The following is a 14,582-nucleotide window of genomic DNA, read 5'->3' as shown; positions in this document are numbered from 1 at the left end:
CTGAGGACAGGACGAGGAAAAGAACTGTGGTCCCCACAGTTTATTAGGAGACTTTGATCATGCTGAATTCAGTCTGGTGCTCATCCCAACCTTCTCTTTTATGGGGGTGAGGTGGGGATGGAGTCTTGCTCTGTTGCCCGGGCTGGAGTGCAGTGGCGCGATCTTGGCTCACTGCAACCTCCGCCTCCCAGGTTCAAGCGATTCTCCTGCCTCAGCCTCCCGAGTAGCTGGGATTACAGGCACCCGCCACCATGCCCAGTTAATTTTTGTAAATTTTTAGTAAAGACAGGGTTTCACTAAGTTGGCCAGGCTGGTCTCGAACTCCTGACCTCATGATCTGGCTGCCTCGGCCTCCCAAAGTGCTGGGATTACACGCATAAGCCACCATGCCTGGCCTTCCCTGTTCTTTATGTCCCTAAATTCGGAACTTTTCCAAATCCAAAGCTTTGGTTATTCAGCTCCCCAAGAGAACAATCCTCAGATCTCATACGGGTAGGGGAGGGACTATTGTCTTATGAGTGGATACAGGAGAATGACCCAACTGCTCAGCCCTTCAACATTCAGCCAGTGCTTTAGTTTCATGTAAGTCTCCTTTGTGGTACTTGGGAAATCCAGGCACTAAGTCTGTGAGCCAACTGGCTTTCTTCTCTTTCATATCTACCTCTGTTTACGTTGTAACATTCTCCCTTGTTAAGCTAGTTCCTCTGATGCCTACTTTGTCTTTCAAAAATTCATTGAAATCTTTCTTCCACTGTGATCCTCTAGCCTCTTTTGGGCGGGGGGGTGGGGCTTAACACTATTTTTTTAGAAATTAGATTCAAGGGGCACATGTGCAGGTTTGTTACATGTGCAGTTACATTGCATGATGCTGCAGTTTGGGCCTCTGTTGATCCCATCACCCAGGTAGTGAACATAGTACCTGATAGGTAGTTTTTCAGCCCTTTCTCTCCTCCCACCCTCCCCTCTTTTGGAGTCAGTCCTCAGTATCTGTTGCTGTCATTTTTTTTTTTTTTTTTTTTTTTTTTTGAGATGGAGTCTCACTCTGTCACCCAGGCTGGAGTGCAGTGGTGTGTTCTCGGCTCACTACAACCTCCGCCTCCTGGGTTCAAGTGATTTCTGGATAATTTTTGTTTTTTTAGTAGAGGCAGGATTTCACCATATTGGTCAGGCTGGTCTTGAACTCCTAATCTCAGGTGATCCACCTGCCTTGGCCTCCCAACGTGCTGGGATTATAGGCGTGAGCCACTGCACCAGCCTATTGCTGCCATCTTGGTGTCCATGTGTACTCAATGTTTAGCTTCCACTTATAAGTGAGAATATGCAGTATTTCGTTTCTGTTTCTGCATTAATTCATGTATAATAATGGCCTCCAGCTGCATCCATGTGGCTGCAAAGAATATAATTTCATTGTTTTTTATGGCTGTGTATTATTCTATGGTGTATATGTATCACTTTTTAAAAAATACAACCCACCATTGATGGGCACTTGGGTTGATGCCATGTGTTTGCTACTGTGAATAGTGCTGCCATAAACATATATAAGTGCAGGTTCCTTTTTGGTAGAACAATTTATTTTCCTTTGGTTATATACCCAGTAATGAGGCTGCTGAGTCAAATGGTAATTCTATTTTTAGTTCTTTAAGAAGTCTCCAAACTGCTTTCTACAAGGGCTAAACTAATTTACATTCCTCTCAGCAGTATATAAACATTTCCTTTTCTCTGCAACCTTGCCAACATCTGTTATTTTCTGACTTTTTAATAATAGCCATTCTGACTGGTGTGAGATGATATCTCATTGTGGGTTTTCTTTGTTGATTTTTGCTTTGTAGTGATTGGATTTCATTATGTTGACCAGGCTGATCTCGAACTCCTGGCCTCAAGTGATCAACCTGCCTTGGCCTCCCAAAGTGCTGGGATTGCAGGTGTGAGCCACCGTGCTTGGCCTCATTGTGGTTTTGATTTGTAACTCTCGATTAGTGAAAGATGTCAAGCATTTTTTCATGTTTGTTGGCCACTTGTATGTCTTTTTTTTTTTTTTTTTTCAGATGGAGTCTTGCTGTGTCACCCAGGCTGGAGTGATATCGGCTCTCTGCAACCTCCACCTCCCAGGTTCAAGCAATTCTCCTGCCTCAGCTTCCCAAGTAGCTGGGATTACAGGCATGTGCCACCACACCCGGCTAATTTTTGTATTTTTAGTAGAGACGGGGTTTCACCATGTTGGCTGGGCTGGTCTTGAACTCCTAACCTCAAGTGATCCACCACTTCAGCCACCCAAAGCGCTGAGGTTACAGGCATAAGCCACCATGCCCGGCCTGTATGTCTTCTTTTGAGAAGTGTCTGTTTATGTTCTTTGCCCACTCTTTAATGGGGTTATTTTGGTTTTCTCTTATTGGTTTGTTTAAGTTCCTAGATTCTGGATATTTGTCATTAGATGAATAGTTTGCAAATATTTTCTCCCATTCTGTAGGTTATCTGTTTGCTCTGTTAATTTTTTTTTTCTGTGCAGAAGTTTAATTAGGTCCTAATTATCAATTTTTGTTTTTATTGCATTTGCTTTTGAGAGCTTAGTCATAAATTCTTTGTCTAGGCCAATCTCCAGAAGAGTATTTCCTAGGTTTTATTCTAGGATTTTTATAGTTTGAGGTCTTGCATTTAAGTCTTTAATCCATCTTGAGTTAATTTGTGTATATGGTGATAGGTAAAAGTCCAGTTTCATTCTTCTTCATATGGTTAGCCAGTTTTCTCAGCACCACTTATTGAATAGGGTATCCTTTCCCTTAGTGATTATTTTTGTTGACTTCATCAAAGATCAATTGGTTGTGGGCGTTTGGCTTTTTTTCTGTGTTCTCTATTCTGTTCCATTGGTTTGTGTGTCTATTTTTGTACCATGCAGTTTTGGTTACTATAGCCTTGTAGTATAGTTTGAAGTCAAGTAATGTGATGCCTCCAGCTTTGCTCTTTTTGCTTTGGATTGCTTTGACTATTCATGTTATTTTTTTAGTTCCATATGAGTTTTATTATTTTTTTTCTAATTCTGTGAAAAACTGTGGTTGAGCCTGGTGGCAAACACCTGTAATCTCAGCACTTTGAGTGGCTGAGGTGAAAGAACCACTTGACCCTAAGAGTACAAAACCAGCTGGGCAACATTTTGTAGAGACTTCGTCTCTACAAAAAAAAAAAAAATTGTTGGCCAGGTGCAATGGCTCACGCCTGTAATCCCAGCACTTTGGGAGGCCGAGGCGGGCGGATCACAAGGTCAGGAGTTCGAGACCAGCCTGGCTAACATGGTGAAACCCCATTTCTACTAAAAATACCAAAATTAGTCCGGCGTAGTAGCGGATGCCTGTAATCCCAGCTACTCGGGAGGCTGAGACAGGAGAATTGCTTGAACCCAGGAGGCAGAGGTTGCAGTGAGCTGAGATCGTGCCATTGCACTCCAGCCTGGGCAACAAACCAAGACTCTGTCTCAAAAAAAAAAAATTGTTAAATTAGTTGGGTGTGGTGGCATGCACCTTAGTCCTAGCTACTCAGGAGGATGAGGAGAGAAGATTGCTTGAGCAAGGGAGGTTGAGGCTGCAGTGAGTTATGATCACGCTACTGCACTCTGGTCTGGGCAACAGAGCAAGTCTCTGTCTCAAAAAAACTTATGTTGGTAATGTGATTGGAATGACATTGAATCTGTAGATTGCTTTGGGGATATGGACATTTTAACAATATTGATTCTTCCACTCCATGAACATGGAAGGGCTTTTCCATTCATTTGTGTGATTTTATTGTGGCTATTGTAAATGGGATTGCTTTCTTGATTTGGTTCTCAGCTTGAATGTTATTGGTGTATAGAAATGCTGCTGATTTTTGTATGTTAATTTTGTATTCTGAGGCTTTACTAAAGTTGTTTTTCATGTCTAGGAGTCTTTTGGCAGAGTCTTTAGGGCTTTCTGGGTATCAAATTATATAATCAGTGGAGAGAGATAGTTTGACTTCCTCTTTTCCAATGTGGATTCCCTTTATTTTTATCTCTTGCCTGACTGCTCTGGCTAGGACTTCAAGTACTATATTGAATAGGAATGGTGACAGTGGGCATGCTTATCTTGTTCCAGTTCTTAGGGGGAATACCTCTAACTTTTGCCTGATCAGTGTGATGCCTAACACTATTTTACACTGTTTTACAGTTACTCTAGCAGGGTTTTGGGAAGGAGGGGAAATAAATGTGTGTGAACAATCTGTCATTTTTAACCAGAAGTTCTAAGTAGGCAAGTTTTCATGAGGAAACAGAGGGTGAGGCTTTATCTGGAAAGAGGGCTCAGATGGTGCATCGGAGGGCTGGGCATACTGGGCAGCTTGAAAGTATAGAGCCCCTGGGTAGAGCTGAGAAAGGTGCCTTCCAAGGATCTGCAGAGAGGAAACCCAAGAAGGCTGGAGCACTCAAGGAGCACTCATAATTTTGTTCTAGGTAATCCTGCTTGAACTAATCATCATACCTATAATCAATTTAATATCTACCTTTTCTAAACTAAGCACAAGAATCAAAGAGCAATCAATGTTCTTCCTATCAAACCTATATAACCCCCTCCTTTCCTTGTCCCTTTTTGTTGGTTTTCTCTCATTTTGCAAGGTCTTTCACAAAAGTTGAGGTCACTTTATTATTTTCTAAATATTTGTTAGTAGGCCTGATCTCACATAGACATACCTTCATATTTGAAAATAAGTATTTGCTCTCAGGGAAACTGTCACATAAAATTGTATGATCACTGTGTGCAGAGGTTCACGTCTGTAATTCCAGCACTTTGGGAGGCCAAGATGGGTGGATCACTTGAGGTCGGGAGTTCAAGACCAGCCTGGCCAACAAGGATGAAACACCATCTCTACTGAAAATACAAAAATTAGCTGGGTGTGGTGGCACATGCCTGTAATCCCAGCTACTCAGGAGACTGAGGCAGGAGAATCGCTTGAACCCGGGAGGCAGTGGTTGCAGTGAGCCGAAATCACACCACTGCACTCCAGCCTGGGTGACAAAGTGAGACTGTCACACACAAAAAAATATTTCGTGATCAGAAGGACCTTAAGATGTTGTCTAACTTATATTTCTGTGTCTTAAGATGAAATTATACTTAGGAAGTGACTTCACATGCTCATTCACAACTGCTGAGAGATGGGGAAACAGAGGGACAGAGCTGGGAATGGCATTACAAACCTCTGTTGGTGTCCCTGCTCTCACATTGCCTGGAAATGAGCTAATGGCTGAGATCCTCAGCTTCTTTGTCCATAAGATTGCACAAATACTTGCCCTGCCCATTTTGTCAGGTTGTCGTAAAATCAAATGTGGTAATTTAGATGAAGATATTTCTTAATTGTACGCTATGCTGGTGTATTTATAGATAAGTTAATGGTGTTTTCCAGGAACTTTGCAAGGTGTAATATGGAATGTGCAGTTAAAAGTTGTACAGTCTCTGACCTTATGAAACTTACAATTTAGTAACATCCCTTTAGAGAGAAAAACAACAGACAAAAATCTGGCTTCATTTTTTTTTAAACACTGGAATTTCCTTTTCAAACTTGAAATAACTCAGTGCATACTTCTCTGATTCATGCCTACTGCCATTAACTCTATTTTGTTTTTTTCTTTACCTGTGTACAGCACATTATATTAGGACTAGATTGTATTTCCTTTACCTGTGTACAGCACATTATGTTAGTACTAGATTGTACTTCCAACAGTTTTCAGGAGTTGCTGTAATCTGCAAATGAAGGTTTAAAAAAATTAAATGCAGTACAAACAACCCAAATGTTCATCCATGGGTGACTGGATAAACTAAATGTGGTATATACATACAATGGGATGTTATTCAACCTTAATAAAGAAGAAAATTCTGATACCTGCTACAAGCATGGATGGACCTCAAGGGCATTATGTTAAATGAAATAAGCCAGTCACAAAAACACAAATACTATATGATTCTGATTATATGAGGAACCTACAGGCATAAAGTAGAATGATGGTTGTCAGGGGCTGGGAGGAAAGGGGAGTTAATATTTAATGGACAGAATTTCAGTTTTACAGATGAAAAGAGTTCTGGAGATAGACGGTGTTGATGGTTGCACAGCAATGTGAATGTGCTCATTGTTACCAAACTTAAAAATGTTTAACATAGTAAGTTTTATGTGATTTTTATTTTGCCACTTAAAAAAAAAGAACGAAGTACTGATACATGCTACAACATGGGTGAGCTTTAAATACATTCTGCTCAGTGAAATAAGCCAGATGCAAAAGATCACATATTATATAATCCACTTATACGAGATACCTAGAATAGGCAAATTCATAGAGACAGAAAGTAGAATAGTGGTTCCCAGGGGCTGGGGACAAGGGGGAAGTGAGAGGTTGAGAGTTATTATTAATGGGTACAGAGTTTCAGTTTGGGCTGATAAAAAAGTTCTAGAGATGGATGGTGGTGATAGTTGTACATCAATGTGAGTGTAATTACCGCCGCTGAACTGCCACTTAAAAACGTTTAAAAGAGTAAATTTTATGTTGTGTATATTTTACCGTAATAAAAAATGAAGAAAAAGCTTAGAAATAAAATCAAGTGGCTGGACGCAGTGGCTCATGACTGTAATCCCAACACTTTGGGAGGCCGAGGTGGGTGCATCATCTGAGGTCAGGAGTTCGAGACCAGCCTGGCCAACATGGCGAAACCCCGTCTCTACTAAAAATACAAAAATTAGCTGGGTGTGGTGTCATGCGCCTGTAATCCCAGCTACTCGTGAGGCTGAGGCAGGAGAATTGCTTGAATCCAGGAGACGGAGGTTGCAGTGAGCCGAGATCACGCCAATGTATTCATCTGGGCAACAGAGCGAGACTCCAGGAAAAAAAAAAAAGAAAGAAGGAAAGAAAGAAAGAAAAAGAAAGAAAATGAAGTGTGCATGACATCTGTTATACAACACTCAGTACACTTGTGGGATGTGTTGAATTGCATTGGATTCCTACATAGCAGCTTTTCAAGTGATTTCAAGGCTGAAATTATTCTCAAGCCTGAGTTTTCTGGACAAAATTTGAAGAAGTTAAAGAAAAGGTGACTAAAATTGCTTTCAATAAATCCTAAATTCCAAATATTACATTAGAGAAAATGGCAAAATCATAGGGACTACACTTTCAAGAGGAGAGTCCATCTCAGTTGAATTATATTCCTAGCCTTCTAAATGACTGGAATTTTTGGTAAATGACAGCCCTTCCACTAGGAGGGATCTTGGGCAATCATCCGATCCAGCCCATGCCTTCAGGCTGGTAAGAGATCATCAGCTCATTTTCCAGATTAAGCAATCCTAGTGCCCAGAGAGGTAAAGTCACCTGTCTCAAGTCACACAGCAAGTGGGGGACTGGCATCCAGACTTCAGGGCTCCTGCCTCCCAAGACTTGTGCTTTTTTTCTGTTGTCTTGCTCTGTTTTATGTAACTTCTTTGGATCTCTATTTTTCTACCACATTCTAGAGTTAAAATATTAGCTATTCTAATCATTGTGTAAAAATTCTTTGAGTGTCCCAGGCAGTTGCTTATCTAGGTAAAGGTGAGTGATCAAAAAGCTTTTACAGGGGAGATGTCGTAGTTATCTGGAATCCAGTCCTAGATCCAGAGTATAAACACAGAAATCTGAGCATGTGATCTGGATGAACTGGTTAATCTTTCTAAATCTCAGGCTCTTCATCTGTTTCAAAACATGCCCAACTAAAATATTTTTGGGAGAGTTGAATGAAATTTGTGAATGTATTTTGTAAAGCATAAAGCAATGGTGTGGTCCAGGGAGTCTTGGGGCTCCCCAGACCCTTGCAGGAGATTTCCGAGATCAAAACTTTTTTTTTTTTTTGAGATGGAATCTCGCTCTGTTGCCCAGGCTGGAGTGCAGTGGCGCAATCTCGGCTCACGGCAACCTCCACCTCCCGGGTTCAAGCGATTCTCCTGCCTCAGCCTCCCGAGTAGCTGAGGTTACAGGGCTGCACCACCATGCCTGGCTAATTTTTTGTATTTTTAGTAGAGTCGGGGTTTCACCATGTTGGCCAGGCTGGTCTTGAACTCCTGACCTCAAGTGATCCACCCATCTTGGCCTCCTAAAGTGCTGGGATTACAGGCATTAGCCACCATGCCTGGCTATTTTTTTTTTCTTTTTGGAGACAGGGTCTCTCTCTGTCACCCCAGCTGGAGTACAGTGATGTGAACACAACTCACTGCAGGCTTGACTTCCCCAGGCTCAGGTGATTCTCCCACCTCAGCCTCCTAAGTAGCTGGGACTACAGGCGTGCACCACCAGACTCGGCTAACTTTTGTATATTTTGCAGAGACAGGGTCTTGTCATGTTGCCTAGGCTGGTCTTGAACTCCTGGGCTCAAGCAATCCTGCCTGGGCCTTCAAGTGCTGGGATTACAGGTGTAAGCCACTGCACCTGGCCCCAAGATCAAAACTACTTTTACGATAATATTAAGATGTTATTTTCCTTTCTTTTTATTTTATTATTATTATTTTTTGAGACAGAGTCTCACTCTGTTGCCTAAACCGGTGTGCAGTAGCATGATCATGGCTCCTTGCAGCCTCAACCTCCTAGGCTCATGTGATCCTCCCACCTCAGCCTCCCAAGTAGCTGGTACCACAGGCACATGCCACCACACCCAGCTAATTTTTTGTAGTTTTTGTAGAGATGGGGTCTTGCTATGTTGCCCAGTCCGGTCTCAACCGCTGGACTCAAGTGATCCTCCTGCCTCAGCCTCCCAAAGTGCTGGGATTATAGGTGTGAGCCACCGCACCTGGCCTATTTGCCTTTCTTCACAAGTATGCAACGGAGTTTCCAGAAGCTATGGGACATGTGATATTTGTAACAGATTGAATGCAGAAGGAGATGGAAGATATCCAACTGTCTTCTAATAGGTCAGACATTCAAGAGATTTTGCAAATATGTTAAACATTGTTACTCTTCTCATTAATTCTTTTGGAGATAAAATATTTTCCAGAAAAATGCTATCTATGTTAAAGTGTAATGTGTTGTTACTATTGTTTTAATTAATTAATAATCCAAAATCTGTTGTTTAAAAATTTTTTCTTTTCTTTTTTTTTTTGAGACAGAATCTCGCTCTGTCACCCAGGCTGGAGTGCAGTGGTGCGATCTCAGCTCACTGCAACCTCTACCTCCCGGGTTCAAGCAATTCTCTGCCTCAGCCTCCGGAGTAGCTGGAATTACAGGCACACACCACCACGCCTGGCTAATTTTTGTATTTTTAGTAGAGACAGGGTTTCTACTAAAACCTGTCAGTCAGGCTGGTCTTGAACTCCTTTCCTTAGGTGATCCACCCGTCTCTGCCTCCCAAAGTGCTGGGATTACAGGCGTGAGCCACTGCGCCCGGCCTAAAACTTTTTTAAATTCTAATTTCTGATATGGTACATATTGTCAGATATAACCACGTAGGCAAAGTTCTTTGAGGCTCTCAAAGCCTTTTAAGAGTGTTAACTGATCTTGAGACCAAAAAAATTAAGCACTGCTGCTATAAGGTACCATATAAATAGTACATATTTTTACTTTATACCATTGATTTTTTAAAAAGTATCACATTATTAAAAAGGGTGCATGCTTCTTATAGAAAATTTAGAAAATCACAGAGAAATATAAAAAAGGAAATAAACATTATCTGTAATCCCATCATGCAAATAACAAGATACTTTTGTTTTGTTTTGTTTTTTTAGATGGAGTCTTACTCTGTTACCCAGGCTGGAATGCAGTGGCATGATCTCGGTTCACTGCAACCTCCGCCTCCTGGGTTCAAGCAATTCTCTTGCCTAGGCCTCCCAAGTAGCTGGGATTACAGGTACATGCCACCACACCCAGCTAATTTTTGTATTTTTAGTAGAGACAGGGTTTTGCTGTGTTGGCCAGGCTGGTCTCGAACTCCTGACCTCAAGTGATCTGCCCACTTTGGCCTCCCAAAGTGCTGAGATTATAGGCATGAGCCACCATGCCCGGCCAATATGCCATTTTTAAAGCATTTTTCTTAGTATTCTTTAATTGTAAACACCTAACCTGTAATTTAACCAGGCTTCAGAGTTTAAATTGGGGTGACATTACGAGTTTTAGACTGTATTTTGCTGGCTCTAGGATCCACCTTCAGGACCTCATCTCTGTTCCAAGTATTTTAAATTTTGTCTTCAGTGGGTATCTCCTATGTGCTCGTCAATGAGCCTTCTCAGTTACCACATAGCATCCACCCTTTTCTTTTTCTACTGTTGTAGCCCTCTTTGGTGATGCTGGTTGCTAAGGTCTCAGTGGCCTGCCAAAGGAGACACCTCGGTTGCCCTTGGTGATGCCATCTCCTATGGGCTATGCTGGGCACCTCCACTGATGATAGGTAGGAGCTTGGACTATGGAATGGTGGGGTCTATGTCTATTGGAATCAGTCTTGGGTGTCCCAAAGCCTTGCTGTGGGCAGGGGCTCCCTCCCACTGATAGAAATTTTGTCATATAGGTATTGATAGTGTGCAGTTTCACTGAAAATATCTTTTTCCTTGTCTTCCTCCCTTTGATTCTTGTGTCTTTCTAGTCCGGAGATAGGAGCCCATGGAAGGCAGGAGATGGGGAAGTTTGCACTCAGAGCACTGAATATCATCAGAAACAGCCGTCTCCTTTGATGATCAAGGCTTAATATTTTAGTACTTAGAGCTGGGCACAGTGGCTCACGCCTGTAATCCTGGCACTTTGGGCGGCCGACATGGGTGGATCACTTGAGGTCAGGAGTTTGAAACCAGCCTGGCCAACATGGTGAAACCTCATCTCTACTAAAAATACAAAAAAATTAGCTGGACGTGGTGGCGGGTGCCTGTAATCCCAGCTACTTGGGAGGCTGAGGCAGGAGAATTGTTTGAACCCAGGAGGTGGAGGTTGCAGTGAACCAAGATCGCATCACTGCACTCCAGCCTGGGCAACAGAGTGAGATTCTGTCTCAAAAAAAAAAAAAAAAAAAATTTAGTACTTAGTACTTTATAGCACCAGTTCTCAAACTTTTCCTTTTTTGGTCTCAGGACAAGTTTTTACTATTAAAAATTCATGTGGACCTCAAAAAGCTTTTACTTATATGGCTATCTCTATGTTTAGCATGTTAGAAATTAGAAAAAAATAATTTGAAATATTAATTTACCTCAAGTAACAGTAACAACCCATTATATATATATGTATATATGTATATATGTATATATGTATATATGTATATATGTATATATGTATATATGTGTATATGTGTATATGTGTATATGTGTATATATGTATCTATGTATCTATGTATGTGTATATGTGTATATGTGTATATGTGTATATATATAGTTTTTGTTTTGTTCTGTTTTTTGAGATGGAGTTTCGCTCTTATTGCACAGGCTGGAGTGCAATGGCGCGATCTCAGCTCACTGCAGACTCCGCTCCCTGGGCTTAAGCGATTCTCCTGCCTCAGCTTCCCGAGTAGCTGGTATTACAGGCACGTGCCACCGTGCTCAGCTAATTTTGTATTTTTAGTAGAGATGGGGTTTCTCCATGTTGGTCAGGCTGGTCTCGAACTGCCAACCTCAGGTGATCCACCCACCTTGGCCTCCCAAAGTGCTGGGATTACAGGCGTGAGCCACTGCGCCCAGCTCAACCCATTATATTTTAGCATAAATGATATTTGTATGAAAAATAGCCAGGGCGGGGTGGCTTACTGCCTCATGGAAATGGTAGCATCACATTCCAGCTTCGTTTGGTCATGGTTTTTAAGTTTTAAAAAGTTGTTGTTTATTTCCTAGTTTGTAAAATTATTTAAGAAATGGAGTCAATTCTGCTTTTAGCTGCATTTTTATTAACTTATAGGACACCCCATTTTTTGACTTTTAGCACAAAACAAAAGGACAGCCAAGTATTTACAGGAAATTGGAAATAATCTACCACTATGAATTTGGGAGCTTGTTTTTTATGTTTTCCTTTTTTGGGGTTGACTCTTGGGTTCATGGTTCATGATTCTGATGTTGCATATACACATGTTAGTCATAGTTTCTATTGGTAAAACAGTTCTCAAGTCTTATGATTACATATTTTAAAGTTTCACAATATTTTCCAAAGAGGACCGTGATATCCAGGAACATTCCCACGATCATCTAGGGATTTTAACAGTCACCCAGGCTTGTCTTGTCTGCCCAGAGATTTAGAAAGAGAACACTTCTTGTTTCTCAGAACGGATACAGCTCAGAATCCAATTTAAGATGATGCAGTTTGGTCTTGAGCACTGAAGTAAATTATACAGAACTTGTAGAAACTCCACATGAGAGCCACGAATGGCTTCCAAATTGAGAAACCCAAAAGGAAAAATCCAAAGTTCAGTTTTACACAACACAGAAAAGTGATCTGATTACCTGCTTTAGCAATTGCACATGCTGGGTAGGTGTAAACTGAGGTCTACAATGACTGTTCCCTGTGTCCTGCACGTTGACTCCAGTGAGACACTACAGAGAATTTCCCAATTTTAAGCAGTGTCAGAGAAGTCACTTTTGATGCCCACTTCACTTTCAGTGAAGTATCAATGAAAAGGAGAGTGTTTTACTTTGAAATCTGGGCGAGACGCAGGCTTACCTAGATTAGGAGGGTGGGAAGTGTGTTAGTAGATCTCTCATAGGGGTAAGTTGGAGATACCCAATTCCAAGGAATGAAAGCATAAAAGATATTTGTTGGGTCACATAACTGGAACAGAGAGGATTGGAGCTGGCCTCGGGCTTGGCTATGTTCAGTGCTCCCTCCTTCCTTCCTTTTTCCATCGCTCGTCTCTTGTCTCCATTCTCTCAGATTCTGCCATGTGCAGCAGAGATGACCATCAGCAAGACTGAGGTCAGGCTTACAATTTGGCATCTGAGATGAAAGAGCAATTCCTCCACCTCTAATTTGGAAAATTCCAGGGAAAGACTGAATAGGTCAGGCTCTATGTCAGAAGGGACAGAACGTTCTAATGGACAGCCTTCGGGGAAAGGCAATTTCCTAAAAAATGGTGAGGTAAGGAGGCAGGGGAATGTTGACACCAGAAGGGATCAGAATGTTAGATAGACATACTCTCCCACGAAGGAAATGACTTTTAACATCATTCTTCTCCAGTTCATATTTTTCCTTTGACCTATGTCAATTTGCTGATGCCAAAAGTTTGGTTACACCACCCTGTAAACATCAAGCTACTTTACCTCTCTGTGCCTCAGTTTCCTTATACTAATTTCATACTTATATAGCTTAATAATACCAGTACTCCCTTCAGCACATACGCTAAAATTGGAATGATATGGAGAAGGTTAGCATGGCTTCTGTACAAGGATGGCATGCAAGTCAGTGAAGCATTCCATATATTTCTTAATATATTCAGTAGCAGAGTACGATGACGATAGTTAATAACAATGTATTGTATGTTGCAAAACAGCTAGAAGAGAGGACTTGAAATACTCCCAACATGTGAAACAGTAAATACTCAAGGTGAGGGACACCCCAAATTCTCTGACTTGATCATTACACATTCTATGCGTGTAGCCAAAATATCATACGTACCCAACAAATATGTACAACAACTAAAAATTTATATTAATTTCATGAAGTGGTTGTGAGGACTAAATGTTTGGAAGAATGCCGGATACACAACAAATGATAAATAAAAGTCCACAATAGAATGGCCAGACACAGTGGCTCACGCTTGTAATCCCAGCACTTTGGGAGGCTGAGGTGGGTGGATCACCTGAGGTCAGGAGTTCGAGACCAGCCTGGACAACATGGCAAAACCCCATCTCTACTAAACATACAAAAATTAGCTGGGCGTGGTGGCGTGCGCCTGAAGCCCCAGCTACTCAGGAGGCTGAGGCACAAGAATCGCTTGAACCTGGGAGATGGAGGTTGCAGTGAGCGGAGATTGCGCCACTGCACTACAGCCTGAGTGACAGAGCAAGACTCTGTCTTGAAAAAAAAAAAAAAAAAAAAGTCCACAGTAGAAGAACTGGGCAAATGGCTGAAACTAGGTAGGGTAGGTACCAGAAGGATAGAACTGTAAGTGTAGAAGTTCATCCATTAGGTAGAACAAGGTATCTTGTAGGCTGTGAATTGGAAACCACAGGCAATAGTCTAGGCAAACTTGTCAGCCCTGAGAGTCTGGCATGGTCACCCCAAACCAAAGGCAGCACAATACTGCTCCCTCCCTGGTTCCCGAACATGTAGAAATATGAAGGTGTGGGTTATGGTTGATATTGTGACTGGGATGTTGCTGGCATCTTGCGTCTGGGAATTCTGTGCATGGGACAGTCTGACCCAAATAATTATCCTGCTTAAAATGCCTAAAGCACCACTATTGATGAAAAAAAAACCCAGAATGATCTCAATAGGCAGGCCTCAGAGTGTCAGGGAATGCAAGGGTAGAGATACTGAGAAATCCAATCATTAGTGGTTGAGGTCAGTTACCAAGTAATAGGGCCTCTAGCCACCTGGCTTAAGGCAGGATTCCTATCTCTAGGGGAGGAGGCACAGGGTGGAAAGAGTGACGTAGAACTCAGATTTTATAGGAGTGGAGACA

General features: G+C 41.8%; 1 non-coding gene across 1 annotated transcript; it reads left to right on the top strand.

Moving 5' to 3' along the window:
- The first annotated feature begins 13,276 nt into the window (after positions 1-13,276).
- Positions 13,277-13,380, top strand: LOC112133984 (U6 spliceosomal RNA). Its single transcript, XR_002915581.1, has one exon. It is a non-coding gene; the product is annotated as a U6 spliceosomal RNA (small nuclear RNA).
- Positions 13,381-14,582: the final 1,202 nt, after the last annotated feature.

The sequence above is a fragment of the Pongo abelii genome, chromosome 5, assembly GCF_028885655.2.
Source record: "Pongo abelii isolate AG06213 chromosome 5, NHGRI_mPonAbe1-v2.0_pri, whole genome shotgun sequence".
In the NCBI taxonomy this organism is placed as follows: Eukaryota; Metazoa; Chordata; class Mammalia; order Primates; family Hominidae; genus Pongo; species Pongo abelii.
Note: the sequence above shows the minus strand (reverse complement) of the source record. Positions and strands in the feature narration are given on the sequence as shown.